This window comes from Apodemus sylvaticus, chromosome 23 (assembly GCF_947179515.1).
Source record: "Apodemus sylvaticus chromosome 23, mApoSyl1.1, whole genome shotgun sequence".
NCBI lineage: Eukaryota > Metazoa > Chordata > Mammalia > Rodentia > Muridae > Apodemus > Apodemus sylvaticus.
In genome coordinates, this window is record NC_067494.1 from 42098226 (window position 1) to 42118678 (window position 20453).

The 20453-nt window shown below is 44.5% G+C and overlaps 1 pseudogene; it reads right to left on the bottom strand.

Annotated features, from left to right (window-relative positions):
- Nucleotides 1–3456: 3456 nt before the first annotated feature.
- On the bottom strand, nucleotides 3457–16023 carry LOC127673730 (60S ribosomal protein L7-like; annotated as a pseudogene).
- Nucleotides 16024–20453: the final 4430 nt, after the last annotated feature.

Below are 20453 nucleotides of genomic sequence, written 5' to 3' on the forward strand. Positions count from 1 at the left end.
TCTTATAACTTTTCTTTGCTTTTTTGATTTTTGGGTTTTTTGTTTGTTTGTTTTTTGGTTTTTTGGATTTGGTTTTTTCGAGACAGGGTTTCTCTGTATAGCCCTGGCTGTCCTGGAATTCACTCTGTAGACCAGGCTGGCCTCGAACTCAGAAAACCACCTGCCTCACCTGGGATTACAGGCGTGTGCCACCACTGCCCAGCTATAACTTTTCAAATTATAGTGTGTGATTTTATTGTTGGTGGGAATTAATGAGTATCCAAAAAATGAGTATCCAAAAAAATACTTTCCGGATAGTTAACTTTCTTTCATAGTTGTATTTTGGGTAGAAATTTAATTTTGAGACTTGTTGCTGGACGTTGTGGCACATGCCTTTAGTGGCAGCACTCGGGAGACAGACACAGGTGGATGGATCTCTGAGTTTCAAACCAGCCTGATCTACAGAGTTAGTTCCAGGACAGCCAGAATTATACAGAAAAACCGTCTCAAAAAAACCATACTACTACTACTAATAATAATAATAACAACAATAATATTAATATCTGAGTCTGACATAAATTTACATTATACTGATTACAGATACGGTGAGTGATTTTGGTAAAAAAAACAACAGGAAATTAAAATTTTAACCACTGCAACTCTTGTCCCAAGCTAAATTTTTTGTTTGTTTGTTTGTTTGTTTTGTTTTTTGGATTTGGTTTTTTCGAGACAGGGTTTCTCTGTATAGCCCTGGCTGTTCTGGAACTCACTAGGTAGACCAGGCTAGCCTTGAACTCAGAAATCCACCTGCCTCTGCCTCCCAGAGTGCTGGGATTATAGGCATGTGCCACCACCGCCCGGCTCCAAGCTAAATATTTAATGTCTTTATTTCATTATTAGGATTCAGTTCCATCTCTTACTATTGGTAAGCCCTTGGTTTTTTAGCCCATGTTGCTAAGAGCTCATGATCTTAGAAACGTATCTAAGGGAAGGGAAGGGAAGGAAAACACCATTTCTGACTATTAAAGTAGAATCACAATGTGGGTGGTTGAATTCTAGGCGTTTTATTTAGAGTCCCAGTTAGAATCTGCCTTCCACGCCTATGTTCACAGAAGATTATAAACATTTCTGTCATAATCTAACAGTCCAGTTCAGCAAATATCCCTTGGGAATCCATGCCACAAAAACAAAAGGGACAACACTCAAAGAAAGAGACGTGTAAACAATTATGATACACATGGACACAATGTCTCAAGTGTGTAGGGGCTCCACAGTGGTCAAAGGACCGGCAAAGGGAAGAGGGCGGGGTGGTCAGCAAAATCTCTTACTTCATTTCACACTCTAAGGGGGAGGACACTATCTCCATCATGACAGCAAGAATTGTTGCCTAGAAGACAATTGACAATTGCCTAGGGACAGGATGACAGTCCCTAACCTAAAAATCCAAAACTTTCCAAAATCCAGAATGACTAGAGCTTTTGTGTGACACCTACCTCTTGCTCTAGGCCCTAGTCAGAGTGCAGACATGCTGATTATTCGATGGTGCATAAAGTTAACTTTCAGTTCATTTATGTATAATGACATAAATACACTTGTCATGTATAGTGTCACAGCAGGAACACCTTTTCACCTTATCTAGAAAATCCCTCCCAAAAATGTCCAGAGGCTGTCTGTCCCCTTGGTGATTCTAGTTCCATCAAGTTGACAATCAGACTCTTACACCTTCTCTATAACAATCATATAAATATAAACCATAGATATCACCCCAAATTCATGTTAGCCCGAACCCCAAAATATGACCTTATTTAGAAACAGGGTCTCTGACAATGTGGAGACTGGAAGTGGAGCTGCCACTTCCGGAGGTACAAAGTGTGGGGTCTACCATTTGTACTCTGGGGGAGCAAAAGAGAGTTCTGGGGATTAGGATGGGCTCTAGAGCCAATGAGTTTATAAGAATAGGAGAAACCTAACACGAGTAAAGACAGGGGCAGATTGAATTGCTGACAGCAACAGTCAAGAGACACCAAGTCCTGCTAACACCACCAAAAAGCTGGGGAGACACCAGGACAGACCATTCTTTGGGGCTTCCAGGGGGACCAACCCCGTTGACTCCTTGGGTTCAGGCTTCTGGCCAATGAGAGCACATACTGTTCATGTTTTTGTTTTTTGTTTTTTCTTTTCAAGGCAGGCAGATTTCTGAGTTCGAGCTCAGCGTGGCCTACAGAGTGAGTTCCAGGACAGCCAGGGCTACACAGAGAAACCCTGTCTCAAAAAAACAACAAAAAAATCAAAAAAATCAAAAAAATAAAGATCTCATAAATTTGCAATTGTAATATTCTCACTGTAGATAGATTTCGAAACTGTGGCTGCCTAGGAGGAGCAAAGGAAAAGTGTAAATTAATGGGGTTAATTTGATATGTAGAATGTATAATCTTATATTAATAACTAAATTTCAATCAGCTCTATTTAAATTGTATATATATATATATACATACATATATATATATAATACATATATATATACACACATATATTCTGCCTGTCTGCCTGCCTGTCTGTCTGTCTAATTTAATGTTTACAATCAGAAAACTAAAGCTATTTTTCTCCAACAAACATTTATCGTCACTAATCGTCACGTTGCACTGACAACCTTTGAGCAGGGATCCCCAGGGCTGACCTCCCTAATCTGTGATCCCGGTCCCTGGAAGCTTGTTAGAAGTGCAGAATGCCAGGCCCCAGCCCAGCCCAGTGAAGAAGAAAGTAGCTTCAAAGAGCATCTTTGGGAGCTGAAGAGACAGCTGGCGGTTAAGAATGTGTAAGTCCCTTGTGGAGGATCTGAATTTAGTTCCTCGCAGCTGTCTATTTTATTCCCAGTTTTCGTACATTATAAACACCCACGCCGACCCATCAATGCTGCCACTCTGAGAGATGTAACCCAGGCTAGCCTCATATGAGCTGCACAGCTGAGGCTGGCTTAGAATTTATGACCCTCTTGTCTCTGCCTCCTTAGTGTTGGGTTTATCAGCATATACTACTGTACCTTTAAGAAGGAGGTTTAACTCTCTATAAAGTCATCTTCCCTGTTGTCTGTCATCCAGTCCATTCCCAGTGTCATAGATACATGTTACACACCTATCTTCAGGGTAGGTCTAGAAATTCTAAATCACAGCCAGGTGTGGTGGCTCAGGCTTGTAATCCCAGCACTCAGGAAGCTGCGGCAGGAATCTGTGACTTCAGTGCTAGCCAGGGCTACACGATGAGAATCCATCTTTTAAAAGGCAACTAAGTTGTATATTTTTGCCTGGCACACTCTAAACAGATTATCTTGTCTGAACCGGGATTACCTTCTCTGTGCTTTTGAGTGCTTTTCCTAGTGTTCTTCTTGGGGTGCTGTGTGCTCCCTGCTTTTCTGGGCTCTTCACTATCCCTCTTTTTTCTTTCCGTTTTTGTTTTGTTTTGTTTTGTTTTGTTTTGTTTTTGCCAAGCTGTGACTGTTTATTAACTGACCAGATTTAAAAAAAATACCATGGGCGACACCTTAGTTCATCCATCTAACAAACCTGTTTATCTCCTCTTCCCTGTGGCCAGCATCTCCACCTTCTACAAAGTGAGTTGTCTTTTTCTTCATTCCACCTCGAGGGGAAGCTAATTTGAAGGACCACAGGAAGTTATTTGCTTCCTTGAAGCGTTTCCCAATTGTATAGATCTCATGAATTAGAACCTCCATGCAGATGATGCCAAATTTACCAAGAGATCGAGCAATCAAGGAATTATCTGTCAAGGCAATCCGCTTCTTACTGATTTTGCCGTAGCCTCGCTTGCAGATGAGCTCAGTTACCGACTTCAGGTTGGGGTACCCCCACACAATGTCCGGTTCCACAATCCTCAGCATGTTAATTGAAGCCTTACTGAGCTTAACAAAGGTGCCATTGAAGATCTGTCGGAGACGAAGACGCTGCAGCACCTTGCGGACCTTCGGGCTTACTCCATTGATACCTCGGATTCTGATGACAAACGCCAGTTTTGGTCCTGTGGTCTCGTAGAAGTTGCCAGCCTTCCTCGCCGTCCTGGCCATCCGGATCTCAGCCCGGCACATCTGCCTGCACTCCTTGTGATAGTGCTTTGCCTTCTCATAGCCGAGCTTCCTCCTTGCCTTTCGCGGTGTCTTCAGGGCAAACTTCTGCCTCAGGTACTTCACCTTCAATTCTGTGAAATTCCTTAGCTTTTTCTTAAGGGTTTATGGCACAGCAGGAACCTTTTTCTTTAGAGTTTTTGTCACCGCAGTAACCTTTTTCTTAAGGGTTTCTGGGAGGGTGGCCAACCTTCTTTTTCTTCTCTGGAACAGCCTCCAAGGTTCCAGCCGGAAAAGGAGAGATCACTATTCCTCTTTTCAATGGTGTTCCAACCACACCCTATCAGATGTTTTTCTTTCTATTTCCTAAACAAGAATCCTGAAGGTGACCTTCAACTTTAAGTCGCTTCAAATACATATACATATACATATATATATATATATATATATATATATATATATATATATATATAATTTTAACAGATTTATTTATTTCATGTATGTGAGTACACTGTTGCTGCCTTCAGACACACCCGAAGAGGGCATCAGATCCCATTACATATGGTTATGAGTCACCACTTGGTTGCTAGGACTTGAACTCAGGACCTCTAGAAAAGCAGCAGCCAGTGCTCTTAAACCACTGAGCCATCTCTCCAACCCCTCACTTCAGCTTTATATAGCCAATAAATATCAGAAGCAGGGGGTCAAGTCTGGAGGTGTAGCTAACACAGAGAACCACGGGTACATGTGTATGTGTACATTTGTCTGTGTGTTTGTGTGATGTGTGTGTGTGTGTGTGTTTCTAGTTTATGGTATTTAGAATCGAACCTGTACCAGGAAAGAGCTCTACCACTCAGCCACATTCCAGCCCAGATTTTGTGTGACTTTTCCTGAGGGGGCTCCTCACAAACAAATGTCTGTCACCGGTGAGACAGGGCACCACAGCACACCAAACATCAACACGCTACCCGAGTCCACTTTGGTGACCTTCCTGAGTTCACTGCACTTACCGAGGGGAGCGTGATCAAGATGTTGCTCACAGGAGTGTGGGGAGCCCTGAGCGGCTACATCCGTGAAAGGGTGTGACAGAGCCGCCTGATGATTCTTGAAAGCGGCATTGAAAGCACTGAATTACATTTTCTGATATTTCTTTCCTCCCTTCCTCTCTCCTTTAGTCTTTCATCCTTTGTCTTTTCCTCCCTTTCTTCCTCCCTCCCTATCTTCCTTTCTTCTTTCTTGATGCTGGGAATGAGAACACAGGACCACATGCGTGCTGGGTAAATGCTCTACCACTGAGGTACACCACAGCCCCATTTTCTACTCACATTCTTGCTTTGAGGGGGGAGGGGAAGAGAGAGGTAGGGAGAGATTTAAATCATTACCACTGCCGTCAAGGCGTGATAAAGAATGAGTCTTCTGTTTGCAGCCTACAACCTAAGTGTGCTCTATCCTGTCAGAACGAATAGCTCATTATCACCCCTTTCCCCTTAGGTGCTGCTGACAGGACCCAGGGCCTTGCATAAGCTAGAGATTTGCTCTACTGATGAAAGTGTGGGCCTGTTGAGAGAAACAGCTCTTAAGATCCTTGCCGTGGAGGCTCCTGGTACAGTTCCCATGCCTCTCTGAGCACCTCCAGGGCTTAGGAATACAGAACAAAAGGAAATGGTAGACTTCTCACTCCATCCCAAATTATGAAATTCACTGGCTGCTTCTAACACTTACGTGGGAATGCGGGGAGCCAAGCACAACCAGGAACTAGGTGGGCACTTCACCTGCTTTGGACTCCAAGAGAGATGGTGTGTGTTACAGAGCTTTGGTGACACTGGCATTTAGCAGGCTGGGGAAGGAGGACTGTCATGAGTTTGAGACGAACCTGGATTGCAGAATGATGCTGGCTCAAGCTACAGAGCTGGACTAATTCCATAATAATTATGATTATATAATATGCAACACTATATTATGAGTATTAATATAAGTATATTAATGCTATATTAATATACTCATATTAATACTATATTAATATGAGTATTAAATTACATTATATTTGATACATAATATGCATATATGTTATATTCTTATATCAGAAATATTATTATCATACAGGATGAAAAATTCAAATCAAGTACTTATGGGGACTTGATTTATCATACAAATGGCACTATAAACAAGGTTCTCAACCTTTCTAATGCTATGACCCTTTAATACATTTTCTCATGTTGTGGCAATTCCCCCAAATATAAAATTATTTTCATTGCTACTCTGTAACTGTAATTTTGCTACTGTTAGAAATTGTAATATAAATATCTTATATGTAAGATATCTGATATGTGACCCTTGTGAAGGAGTCAGGCAATCCCCCAAAGGGGGGGGGCCAAGACCTACAAGTTGAGAACCACTGCACTTAAGGGAGATTGAGAAGAGTCAACAAAAAATAAAAAGAAATAAAGAGTGCCAAGTCAGCTGATCACCACACAGAAAAAATAAAACACAATTGCTTCCTCATGCTATTCAAAGAATTCCTTCCTAGGTAGTCGGAGTCCAAAGGGGAAGGATAAAATAAGACATCTTGAACACAAAGCGGGAAATTATCTTTACCGCCCTCAAGAAGAGTTTTCCTGAGTAGGACTCACTCAGGATGCCTTCGGTATAAAGGAAAGAAATGGAGAAACTGAGTTACCTTCAAAAAAAGAAGTTCTGATTTCTAAAAGCTACTACCATCAACAGTCCCAAGGCAAACGGTAGTGTTCAGGGACAAACTTGTCACTCGTGGGACTCAGAGTCCTTAACCAGAAGGTATTTAAACATCCTTCAAATAAACGAGAAAAAGCCAACTCCATAAATAACGTGAGGTTCTTGAAAAGGCATACTGCAGAAGGAAATAGCTAACTTTCGTTTTGTTTTGTTTTGTTTTTGAGACAGGGTTTCTCTGTCTAGCTCCAACTGTCCTGGAACTCACTCTGTAGGCCAGGCTGGCCTCAAACTCAGAAATACGCCTGCCTCTGCCTCCCAAGTGCTGGGATTAAAGGCATGCGCCACCACCGCCAGGCAGGAAATAGCTAACTTAAAAACATTCGAGACAGTCTATTTCAACAGGAACACACCCTTCAGAAGGGCATCTCGGCACTGGAGGAAACATACTTGCCACAGGCAAGACTACAGAATAGTTTATAGAGATACTGCACAGAAGAATGAATAGGTTAGGCATGATGGCCCATGCCTCAGAAGTCAGAGGCAGGTGCTATCTCTGTGAGTTTGAGAGTAGCCTGTTCTACATGGTGAGTTCTAAACATAATATAGAGAGACTCTTGTCTCAACAAAGCAAAACAACAACAACAAAGGAAAACAAGAGACAGACACATACACACAGAGAGAGACACAGAGACAGAGACAGAGACACAGAGACACACAGACCGACAGAGATGAGGTACCCTAATCTATTTGGAGAGACATGGAATATGTTTTAATAATACTGAGGACACACTGAAGACACTGGGTGGTCCAGCTTTGACTCCTCCACCCAGAGGAAACACATGCCTGGGGAAATCAGAACATACATGACAATCATCAGAACAGGGTGAACTGAGGTAGCAAACATCTGGATCTTCATGCGTAGAAGCAGAAATAAACAAATACCTTGTGATATGTCTGCGCTATAGCATCCAGCCATGGAAACACATGGAACTCAGCTATATGTAATAACAGGAAAGAATGCCACACATGTAAATTTTTTAAGGCAAAAAAAAAAAAAAAAAAAAAAAAAGGCTAGGAACCAATTCCATCTGGGTGTGGTCAGAGCATAGCTTTAGTCCCAGCAGTTGGTAGGCAGAGGCAGGTGGATCTCTGTAAGTTTGAGGTCAGCCTGGTCTATGTAGTTAATTCTAGGACATCCAAGGCTAGGTAGAAAGACTCTGACTTTAAAAAAAAAAAAAAGTTACCTATTGTATGGCTCCACTGATTAGCTCGCAACTGGTGTCAGGACATGGGCAAGTGCTTTGCTTTGGAAGAGGAGAGGACAGATGGGAGGGGCAAAGCAGCCTCATCAGGTGCCACAATATTCCACTTCTCCTTTCAAGCACTCACTATATGGATTTATTCCCTTAGGATCTACGTCCCCTTAAGATGTGCGCCCTGTCTATGTTCACTTTGTTTTAGGAGGGAAAAAAAAATCATAAAGGGGAGTTAATGATCTGCAAGTCAGTTATAAAGTGTTTGTCTAGCATATATGGGGCTCTAGGATTGATCCAAAATACTCAGCGACAGACAAACAGCTAAAGAGAAACCGACATAGCCCAACTTCTCCATCTGCTATTCAAAGGAAGACTCTGTACCTCTCCTCCAACACAAGGCACTTCAGTCTCTTAAAGCCCAAAACTCATTTGAAAGTAAATTTCTATTTGTTTGGGAGCACTGGAACAGCACTGATATTAGCTTTGACTTATGCAAAGGGCTTCGGGAAATGTATTTTAGGAAGTGTGGCTGGCTGTGATTGGCATACATTATAAAGCGTCTATTGAGAGAGACTCTTTGTGGTTATTCTGTGGCTTTATTTTATCCCACAGGCATCTGCCTTGACTCCTTTCTGCAATATGAAGACACATTCCATAGCTTAGTTTTTTTAATTATTATTATTTTCTGCAGCGCTGGCAAGTTTCTAATAAATAGTGAACTATTAAAGGTATGTTTGATGGATATTGCCAAGAGCTGACCACAGCGATCTAGCCAGGGAGGAGAGCCTGCTGGCTCAGGTTAGGTGGGACCAAAGGGCTGGCTGACACACTGGACTTGTGGCATGGAAAAAAACAAACAAAACAACAACAATAACAACAACAACAACAAGGTAATAAAGCCCAAGGGTTTTGCTGGCACAAGTAGAGGACACTCCCTGCAGAGATCTGGGATGTGCTGGCTCATTTCAACTGGACACTAAGACTCTGTCGAGCCTTTGCTTACCAAAGACCTCCTGAGTGAACAAGGCAGAGTCGGGAACTGATGCAAAAGCAAGAGGAATTTATTGTTCCAACGTGTTGGGGTCACCCTGCACATGGAGGGAGAGGGAAGGAAGGAAGGAAGGAGGGAGAGATGAAGAGAGAGGGAGGGAGGGAGCAAGAGAGAAGAGAGGAAGGGAGGGTGGGAAGGAAAGGGGAGGAGGGGGAGGGAGGGAGGGAGGGAGGGAGAGAGAGAGAGAGAGAGAGAGAGAGATGACCACGTGTAGCCCATCCAGCAGGCCTTTATACAGTTCTTGCTGCCATTAGGCACAATGTGATTGGCAGAACAGTGTGACTTTTTAAACTGATTGGTCTTTAGGGAGGTGGCTAGGACTTCCTTTGTCTGTAGGTGGCCAACAGTCTGCCCTGTGGAATGTGTCCCCTGCCTCTGTGGTCTGAGGAATGTTAATTAGCCTCTCCCTTCTGGAGGGGCAGGTGTTCTATGACCTTTCCAAAGTTCCTGAGCTGTGTCTTGTACACAAGCTCATTTCAGAGGAGGGAGCCTCAGTTGAGGGAATGCCTCCAGAGATCCAGCTGTAAGGCATTTTCTTAGTGATCAGCGAGGGAGGGCGCGTTCCACTGTTAGTGGGGCCATCCCTGGGCTGGTTGGTGGCAAGCCAGTCAGCAGCACCCCTGCATAGCCTCTGCATCAGCTTCTGTCTCCCGGTTCCTGCCCTGGCTTCTGTCTATGGACTGGGATTTGGATATGTAAGCCAAATAAACCCTTTCTTCCCCAAGTTGCCTTAGTGATGGTGTTTCATCACAGCAATAGAAGCCCAAGTTAAGACACCTGTGGAAGGTGATGCTGAGTATTTGTCAGGTTCAAAGGAACCGCTGTTTCCCCAAATTCTGACAGTTAGACAGGAAGACAACGTTCTTTAGGAACTTGTGAAGCCAGTTTCCCTCTACCGGAAGAAGCCATTTCCCTGATCAGAGGCAGAGAAGGACAAGGGGCTCTCAGTAGTGCCATTAACACACCAAAGTGCATGCTGGCCTCCAGCCTAGCTCAGTACCCTGAGTACCCAGCCCTTCTCACCCCTCCCCTGCCCTAAACTTCTGCAGCTCATGGGTGTCCCTCCCCCTGGCTACTCGGTCTCTTTATAGCCCTGATATTTTGGCTATGATCTCTCTTTTGCTGGAGTCCTCTTGAAGGTCTTCCTCTCTTGGTGCCCCCACCCCCTCCCATCTCCCCTCCCCCACCCCACCCATCTCCCCTCCCCCACCCTGACCCATCTCCCCAACCCCTTCTCACTCTCCCTATGATCTGCTTCTGCTTCCGTCATGACCAGGTCCAGTCTGTTGACTATATTCAGTCTATTTCTCTCTCTGTTCCAGACTCCAGATGCTTCTAGCCGGTCCCTCTCTCATATCCCCAATAAGGACCCTCCCTTTAACCATACCGCGTTTGCGTCTTCAGTTCATACTGTTGTGACACCTTAAGATTAACCACCTATTAATTACCTGGCTGATGACAGGGCCTGGGTAGCCGGAGTCTGAGACTCAGGAGAGATCTAGGCTGGAGATAAGCATCTCGGTGGAGTCAGCATAACTCTGACAGCTGCAACCTTAGGGTTGACAGGTGAGGCTCAGCACTCCTAATTAGGTTTCAGTCAGAGAAGCAAGACACAATTGCCAGCTGCGGTCTGTTTGATGCAACATTTACTCCTCAATGAAGCACACGTTTACTTGGTTGACAGGTAAATGTTTGGGGCTGAGTGATTTGAGACATGCTTCCACTAAAAAATGAGTCAAGTATCTGAAATTTATTTTTTTGGGGGGGGGGGTGCTTTCAAGACAGGGTTTCTCTATGTAGCCCTGACTGTCCTGGAACTCACTCTGTAGACCAGGCTGGCCTCGAACTCAGAAATCCACCTGCCTCTGCCTCCCAAGTGCTGGGATTAAAGGCGTGCACCACCACTGCCCGCCTGTATCTGAAATTTAAATTTAACCTGGAGTTGTGGTCGTTTATTCAGTAAATGTGGCCAGGCCTGTTTAGAGGTGAAAGAGATGGCTAAGACTAAAATTTGGGTCCTACTGAGATAAGAGTTTCAGATGGAAGGCTGGGGAGATGATGGCTCCTTGGTTAAGGCTTTCTGGAGGACCAGGATTCAGTTTCCTGAACCCATAGTGTGGCTCACAACCACCTGTAACTCCTGGCCCAGGGCAGCCGATGCCCCCTTCTGGCATCCATAGGTACTGCATGCACGTGGCACGCAGACATACCTGCAAACAAAACACCCATATATTTTTAAAATAAAAGTTTAGATGCTTAAAAGGGGGCTTGGAAAGAGAGAAGGAATACATGAAGAGGACTAAAAAGTGAACGACACAGGTAGGAAACACCCTGTGTGCAGCGGCCTGGCACAGCCTAGGGGAGAAGGTCATCAGAGAGGATGAAGAACTCCTCAGGTCTCCTGTGGGATAAAGCCTTCAGTTAACCCTTGCCTGGCATTGCCCACCATGTGGTTGCTGGGATTTGAACTCAGAACCTCGGGAAGAGCAGTCAGTGCTCTTAACCACTGAGCCATCTCTCCAGCCCCCTTTACATCTTTTTAATGTACTTATAAGCATTAAGTTCCTTAATTGAAGGGGAAACAGCAATGCATATTTACGTGAAAGGCGCAGTATTACAGCATGTAGGGTTTCATTGTAGAGTTTAAAAAAGAGACTTTCAGTTGTAGCTTGGCCTTCAGCTGTTGAAAACAGTGGTGCGTGTGGGGGAGGAGGTGATTGTCACACAGTGTAACTTCAACCTAGATTAAAACATTTTGTCACATTGAGAACAAACTGAGGCTGTACCTCAGAACCTTCCCATTCACACTTCATTACACAGAGCTCATCAGCGAGGTTCCACTTAAGTCAGGTCACGGCTGGAAACCTCCCACAGACTCCTGTACTCCTGACGAGCTCAAAGGTAGCGGTACTCCTCTTGACTTTAAAGAATAACATTCACTCTTGCAACCTCGTGACTCAGCACACACAGCCGTACGTCTAATTCATTGTGATTCTTCCATGTTAGCTCCCCCAAAATTTCAATGGTGTGGCTTGAGTAGTGATTTCTGGGATCTCTACAAGCTACTTATGACACAATCATATTTATTTATGATATAATTCAATCAATGAGGATAATTGGTCAACTGTGACATAATTCGATCAACAGGGATAACTGGTCAACCACGCCACTGATTCTTTCAAAGGAAATATACTCTTCTATTGCATTAAAATAAGTACAAAATATATTTATAAATTATTTGTGAGAATGTAATCAGTGCAGCCTGATACAGAAGCTGTATTACTTTTTGAACACATGCCATTTGAATTTCATCATCTTCTCAGAGGTAAAGTGGCAAGGCTGAATTTTACTGCCCTAAAAACCCAGCTTTGTCATTTCCATCAAGACAGTAGTTCTCACACTTTCAAGCACACTAGAACCACCTGTCAGACTTGTCAGATCACAGAGCCCGGGGCCCCACCCCCCAGAGCTTATGATTCAGTGTGTGGGCAGAACCTGAGAATTTATCTCTCTGGAAGGTTCCCAGGAGGGAAGGGGGACTATATTAGAACATGCTTTTGCTGTGTGTGTGTGTGTGTGTGTGTCTCCTGTGTATGAACATACACACAAGCACATATATTCATATAGATGCACCAGTATGTGTGTTGGGATTGGGGCTTAGCCATGTTCATCAGCTAGGGATGCTGGAGAGGAGATGATGATGAAAGTATTGTCTGCTTTGATGGGAAAGGTTATTCTTAGCTAAGAGAAGAGAGACCTTCTGTGTTAGTTACTTTGGGGACAAAATATCCAATAGAAGGGGCTAGAAGATGGCTTGGCAGTTAAGAACACTGGCTGCTAAGTCCAGAGGAACTGGGTTAGATTCCCAGAACCTCTGTGGTGGTTCATAACCATCTGTAACTCTGGTCACAGAGGATCCAATGCTGTCTTCTGGTCTACCCAGGCATTAGGCACACATGTGGTACACAGACTTGCATGTAGGTAAATCACTCGTACACATAAAACAAACAAATTTCCAACAGAAGCAACTAAAGGCAGAGGGTTATTTTGGCCGTTTCAGGGAATATATCTCATCATGGTACAGAAGGGATGGTGGGCGCATGCTCCATGGATGTTAAGGTAGTTCCTGGCAGCTGTACAGCATGGCAGATTACAAAGCAGAAGCTTGGATACCCACTGAGGCAGGTATCACCTTCAGGGTCGGTGGTTTTCAACTTTCCTAATTCTGTGTCCCTTTAATACAATGTCTCATGTTGTGGTGACCCCCAACCATAGAATTATTTTGTTGCTACTTAATAGCTATAATTTTCCTACCATTATGAATCAAAATGTAAATATCTGATATTATGACCTCTGTGAAAGGGTCATTTAATACCCCCCCACACACACACACAGGGTCCTGACCCACAGGTTGAGAACTACTGTTGCTAGTGAGGCCATATTATCTGTGGTTCCACAGCCTTCCAAAAACATTTCCACCAGCTGGGAATCAAGTATTCAAAGACACGATTCTTTGATATTTGGAGACCGCCAAGTTCTCAGGAAGACAATACCAGCTGTGTTATAGATTCATAACTTGTTTTCACAGATTTCTGAAGAAAAGCTGGAGCTACATATGAATGTGGTGGTGATGTTAATATTGTGTCAACTTGACAAGAGCTAGGGTCACTGTAATAATGGCTCTTCCTGGTTGTAACTTGACTATATCTGGAATAAACCACAACCCAGAAATTTGAGGGCACAACTGTGATCCAGATCTTGAGGCTGGAAGACCTGGATCTTGGCATGGAGATCTTGAGGCATAGTAGCCGTGAAAAGCTTAGGCCCAGGCAAGGTAGTACACACCTTTAATCCCAGGAGACTGATGCAAGATCTCTGAGTTCAAGGTCAGCATGGGACAAAGTAAGTTTCAGATCCAACGTGGGGGAAGACACCTTTAACCTAGGCCACATCTTCTGCTGGAGACCTACATAAGGACATTGGAAGAAGGAAGATTCACTCTTCTTGGCCTGCTTGCACTTACTTGCCAGCACAACTGTTGGAACCTACTTCTAAAGAAGACCAGCTGACACAACTAGTCTCGTGGGACTGAGCAACTACTAGGTTCTTGGACTTCCCCTCCACAGCTGCTCACTGTTGGGTTAGTTGGACTGCAGACTGTAAGTCATCACAATAAATTCCCTTAACATGTAGAGACATTCCATAAGTTCTGTGACTCTAAAGAACCCTGACAACAGTCACCTAGGGGACAACTCACCAGTGTCTGGAGGGATGCTCTGGATTGGGCTAACTGAGGTGGTAGAACATATCTTGAATGTGGATGTGGTGGTTTGTATATGCTTGGCCCAGGGAGTGGTGGCACTATTTGGAGGTGTGGCCTTGTTAGAGTAGGTGTGTCACTGTGGGTGTGGGCTTTAAGACCTTACTCCTAGCTGCCTGGAATTCAGTATTCCACTAGCAGCCTTCAGATGAAGATGTAAAACTCTCAGGTCTTCCTGCATCATGCCTGCCTAGATGCTGCCCTGCTCTCCCACCTTGACGATAATGGACTGAACCTCAGAACCTATAAGCCAGCCCCAATAAAATGTTGACCTTTATAAGACTTGCCTTGGTCATGGTGTCTGTACTCAGCGGTAAAACCCTAACTAAGACGGTGGGCAACTTGGTTCCATGAGCTGGGCACCTATACTGAGTAAGAAAACAAACACAAACTGAACACTAGCATTCATCTCTCTCCCTCTGCTTCCTGACCGTGGATACAATGTAACCAGCTGCCTCTCTCTCCGCCATCTTGCCTCCTCCACTCTATTGGACTGTAGAGTGACTATGAGCAGCTAGCTGGACTGTGGACTATGAGCCAAAGTAAATCGTTCTTTCATGCAGTTGTATTTTTCTCAGGTTTTTTTTTTTTTTTTTTTTTTTGAGAAAAATGACTGGTACAGATGCCACGTTTAAATGCTATTGCACACTAATGTCATCTGCTCTTTCAAACCAACAGCATTCTCTGGCTTGCAGTTGGCTCTGTTAACACTGCACAGAGAAAAGGCCTGCTGAAAGTCAGTTCTTCCGAGATCCCAGTGTTCTTTGTGTCGCCAACAAAGCGGTTTTCAGCTCTGAAGCATCTGCCCAACGGAGTGCATGCTTGCCTGTTTTCTTGAGTGGAATTTTCAGAACACTCTCTAACCTTTTCCTTGTTGACTCAGCGTGAGTCACCGTTATGAATCAAAACCATCGACTTTTAGTACAAAAAAGGTAGCTCAGAGACCAGTTAGCTCTGGGTTTTCAAATTCCAGAAGCGGGGCTAGAGGGGTTTCGGGGGTGGTAAGAGGGCAAGGATAGGCTGTGAATTTGGAGGGGGCTGACCTGGAGACCCCCACTTCACCTTTGGTCATGGTTCTGAGACTCACACACGCTGTGTGGAATCCTGCCAGTCCAGACAGCTCTTGACAGCGTGGGTACATACCCAGTGCTCTGGCCTCTGCATCTCGGTCTCCACAGTTGCCTGAGACTCTCAGCCTTGGGTGTGTGTGTGTGAGGCTGGAAGTAAGGTTGTTCTCTGCTGTCTCCTCAGCTGGGGCTTCTAGCTGCTACCATTACCACAGCGGGCTCAAAGGAACCTTTCCATGTGAACCCAGCTCTGTTCTCTGCCTGGCCGTCTCTGGTCGGTCCCTTGGGCAGTTATGACATACTTCCTTGAGAGAACCCCAATTTCTCCCCCTTATTAATTTACTCTTAGATCTGGCCGAAAGTTGGGAGCTGAAATAACCAAATTGTACTTTTGTGGCCTGAAGGAAGATTCTCAAAAGCAAGGTGTCTGCTAGGGTGGACATCCCCTGGCTTACAAATATGTCACCAAGAAAGTCCCTTTTTTGTACCTGTCTACATTCTAACCTCCTCATCTTTTGGGGGCACCAACCATGATGTTTAGGGTGCACCCTAATGTCACACTTTTAATTTACCTCTCCAAAGGCCATTTCCCCAAATACAGTGACTCCCAGGGTTTCTGAGTGTGGGTATAGGGCTTGGTCTATGATAATCTTGTTTACTGCTCAGCTTACAGCCAATCAGGCCTCAGAGACAGACACAATGATGATTCCAGGGCCTTTTATGTTTTCTTTTCTTTTTTTTCTTTTTATAAAGATGTATTTATTGTTCTAAGTACACTATAGCTGTCTTCAGACACACCAGAAGAGGGCATCAGATTTCATTACGGATGGTTATGAGCCACCATGTGGTTGCTGGGAATTGAACTCAGGACCTCTGGAAGAGCAGTCGGTGCTCTTAACCACTGAGCCATCTCTCCAGCCCTTTCCCAGGGCCTTTTATGGATTCTTTTAATGTACAAGTGGCCCTTACAGAGACAACTGCCTTCTCAAAAAGTTTCTTCTTACTATTGGGTCTCATTATGGCACTTTCCAGACAAGTTTTTATTTGTTTCCCCACTTCTCTCCCCTCCTCCTTCCCCCCTGGTAACTGCTCTCATCACATGTGACTTTTTGTGGCCACACCCCCTTCTTCAATACCTCCTGTTTCCCTCTTGAGGACTCATTAGTTCCATAGTCTATACCCCTGTCAGACTACCCCCCCTTTTTTATATATATAAAACAATAACAGTTAGGATCAGTATATGTCTTAGGGTTTTACTTCTGTGAACAGACACAATATAAGGCAACTCCCATAAGAAAAACATTTAATTGAGGCTGGCTCACAGGTTCAGAGGTTCAGTCCATTATCATCAAGGCAGAAACATGGCAGCACCCAGGTGCAGGAAGAGCTGAGAGTTCTACATCTTCATCTGAAGGCCAATAGGAGAAGACTGCCTTCCAGGGAGCTAGGATGAGGGTCTTAAAGCTCATGCTCACAGCTGGGCGGTGGTGGTGCACGCCTGTAATCCCAGCACTCTGGGAGGCAGAGGCAGGCAGATTTCTAAGTTCGAGGCCAGCCTGGTCTACAGAGTGAGTTCCAGGACAGCCAGGGCTATACAGAGAAACCCTGTCTCGGAAAAAAAAAAAAAAGGCTCACGCTCGCAATGACACACTTCCTCTAACAAGACCATACCTTCTAATAGTGCCACTCCCTGGACCAAGCATATATATCACAGCATTTGTGAGAGAATGTGGTATTCTTCTCTTTCTGAGACTGGGCCGCCTCACTTAATAAACTACTTTCCAGGTCTACCCGTTTTCCTGCAAATTTCATAATGTTTCTATTTTTCTCTCCAATTGAGCAAACTTTCAAAGCTATGTTATGTGTATATATATGTATGTATGTGATTATATGTGTGTGTATATATATGTGTGTGTGTATATGTGTGTGTGTGTTTGTATATGTATGTGTGTGTATGACACATTTTGAAAAAGAATTATCATAGGATCTCAGAATAGTTCTCGAGACCAGCATGTGGAGAACCACTGAGTAGCGGGCCCACATTCTACCCACATCTCCATTGGGAAGGCAGTGATGAACTCTGCCCTGAGCCCTGGAGACTGCCTGCTAGGCCTGTAGGGGCAGAAGGAGCAGATGCCTGTAGGTGGTCCCCAGTCTACAACACAGAGGGTCCGGGGCAGTAGAAAGCCAATCAGGGGGCCTCCTAGGGCTGGCAGTGACCATCTGTGCTCAAACCTGACTTTAGTCCCTTGCCTCTCCTTGAGCAACAACAAGCCAGTTACCTGGGTGTTAAGATGTGATTAAAAGTCAATAGAGCGAGGCACACATTTTGTGCCTGAAGAGAACAAAGTTCCTTGAAGGGACAGAGGGTACTGAGCTGGGACTTGTCCAGCTGTAAAGCTTCCTGGACGCTTAGCACCTGCCATTGTTTCCCTGGCCCAGAACTGGGTGCTTAGCTCTCTTGTCCTTCCGACTCGGTGATGATGTTTCGTCCTTCCCGCCTCCCAGGTTGTCTGCTCATGCCGCTGTGGAGGGAGCACTACCTCTCTACACCCCTATCCCTCAGCCTTGCAGGCAGGCTCTCCTTTCCTCTTTCTTGGTCCCCACTCCACCAAAGTCACGCCCCAGCTCAGTACGTGGTAGCTGTCTTCAGAATAGGGCGTCAGATCCCATTACAGATGGTTGTGAGCCACCATGTGGTTGCTGGGGATTGAACTCAGAACCTCAGGAAGAGCAGTCAGTGGAATGCCTTGGGTAACAACATTGCCTGGATTTTAGAGGCTGTCTAAGGAACCAGAGATGATACTTTGTGATTCCTTTCTCCTCTAGTCCTGTACAGGTACAGAACTGTGGCTTTAAAACAGACTGTAGGAATAAGAGTACCTGGATAGTTCCTGTGAAACAGTCTCTCCTAGATATGGCTGCATAGACTGGAACAATGGCACAATCAAGGGACAAGTTCTCAAGGAAGGCAGGATAGTTCATAGTTCCTGCCCCCTAGACAAGGAACTATTGGCTGCTGGAAGGAGAATTACTCCCCTCCCCAGGAATGAGACTCCTTATTGGCTGTCCAGTGTGGAGTGGTCAGCCTTGAAACCACATACACCACCACAACAAAACCAGACTCAGCAGGTTTTATTTACGTATATTTATACACACATATATTTAACACATATAATCAAAGAAAAACAAAAGCTCTCGACTTGAGAGTGAGGGGAGGTTGAAGGTATTAGGGAAGGTCTGGAGGGAGGACTGGGAGGGAGGAAGTATGTCATTCTATTTCAATTAAAAACAATTTTTAAAAAAGATACTACTTTTAAAATGATGAGTGGACGTCACCAGTCGTCTTTGTAGAAATTACACAAGGAGGAGATACAATGGAGGAAAGTTACTTTGAAATTGAAATGCCTCTTATTCATGTTTCATCTGTGGAGATCAAAGCAAAGTCACCCATCAAAGGAGGATCTGAAGGATGCTCTAGAAGTCTAGGATGATCTCTTAGCCCATCAACCAATGCCTTGAATTAGGAACAAAGTCTTGGAGCTGCACAGTGGCCATTTGCCTGGGACCCTGGCTCTTTCTCTCATATCTAGAACACTGCTAGAACATTCTGGGATCTAGACCCTGTGAGTTCTCAGAGGGAACTTGGAAGCCTACAATAATCTAAATATATTTCATATTTACCTCACAGATGTAACTTGCAGAATTGGTTTCTGTTCATCATTAGGCCTACCTCTGGCCATGGTTAGAAGAAACATGACATAGATTGACAGTGCCTGGTGCTGACATTGTCAGATAACAACAGGAGAATGTCCCCACCTCACCAGCTCTTGTGACCGCCTCTCACCCCCCTTCCAGTCTCCCATACTCATCGGTAACTCCTAAGTTTGACCACTCTCTCATTCGGCCTTCCTTCATCTGCTACTTGGATGGAACCCTCTCTTGTTCCCTTCTGTGGGAAGTCACTCAGCTAATGTCACACGGGGGTTTTCTTACAAGGCTTTTATTTCCTCCTGCTCCTTGGGCCCAAATACTTCAGCCAAGGACGTCTAGGATGTCCTTTACAAACAGGATCTGTGTATTGAGGAGAGCACACCCTCACATGACGCCGGCAGTCCACCCAACCCCAAGAGGAGAAGGGTTGGAGAAATTCCAAAATCCTTTTTGAAATAATTCAATAGCTTTGAGTGATCATTTCGAGAAAAAACCATTATTGTGTTTATATGCAGAAAATGGCTCAGTCCTAAAGAGGATTTGATTGCCTTTGCACCTTTGTATAAAGAGTGGAGAAGAAAAAAATAATTTATTTTGCCATCACTTAGAAGAATCACAGATATGCCAGCCTTCTGTGCTGGCTGAACCAGCTATGCCGTTGTATTGGTGTGCATTTGTGGGTGTGTGTTTTCAAAGGTATCAGTGCCCAAGAGATCACCCCCAACCGAAGTGCCAAGAGAGGCAGAGTCTAGATTCCAGGGACAGGGCCTGGGCAGGTGCCTGGCATTTGCTCTCAGCTGCATCTTTGGTTCATTTAATCTCTTTGAGTCTTCTTTGGCATGCAGACATGTTCCCTACAGGAGCAGTGATTATGCCTGCCAGGAGTTTTGATTCTCTGGGTTGCAGTACGAGACATAGCAGGCGGCTTTCTGAGACAGCATGTGGACAGCGCTGGTCCCTACAGCTCTGACTGCTTGCTAATTGGGTGGTCAGACTATACCACTCTCAGGATCATTGTGTACATGTGGGTACATGAGTTTCAGAAGGCAGGCATTATAAACATGTAGAACTGATCAACATTAAGAGATTTTTTTTAAAAAAGATTTATTTAATGTATATGAATACACTGTAACTATCTTTTTTTTTAAAGATTTATTGATTTATTTTATGTATGTGCATACACTGTCGCTCTCATCAGACACCCCAGAAGAAGACATCAGATTCCATCAGATGGTTGTGAGCCACCATGTGGTTGCTGGGATTTGAACTCAGGACCTTCAGAAGAGCAGTCAGTGCTCTTAAC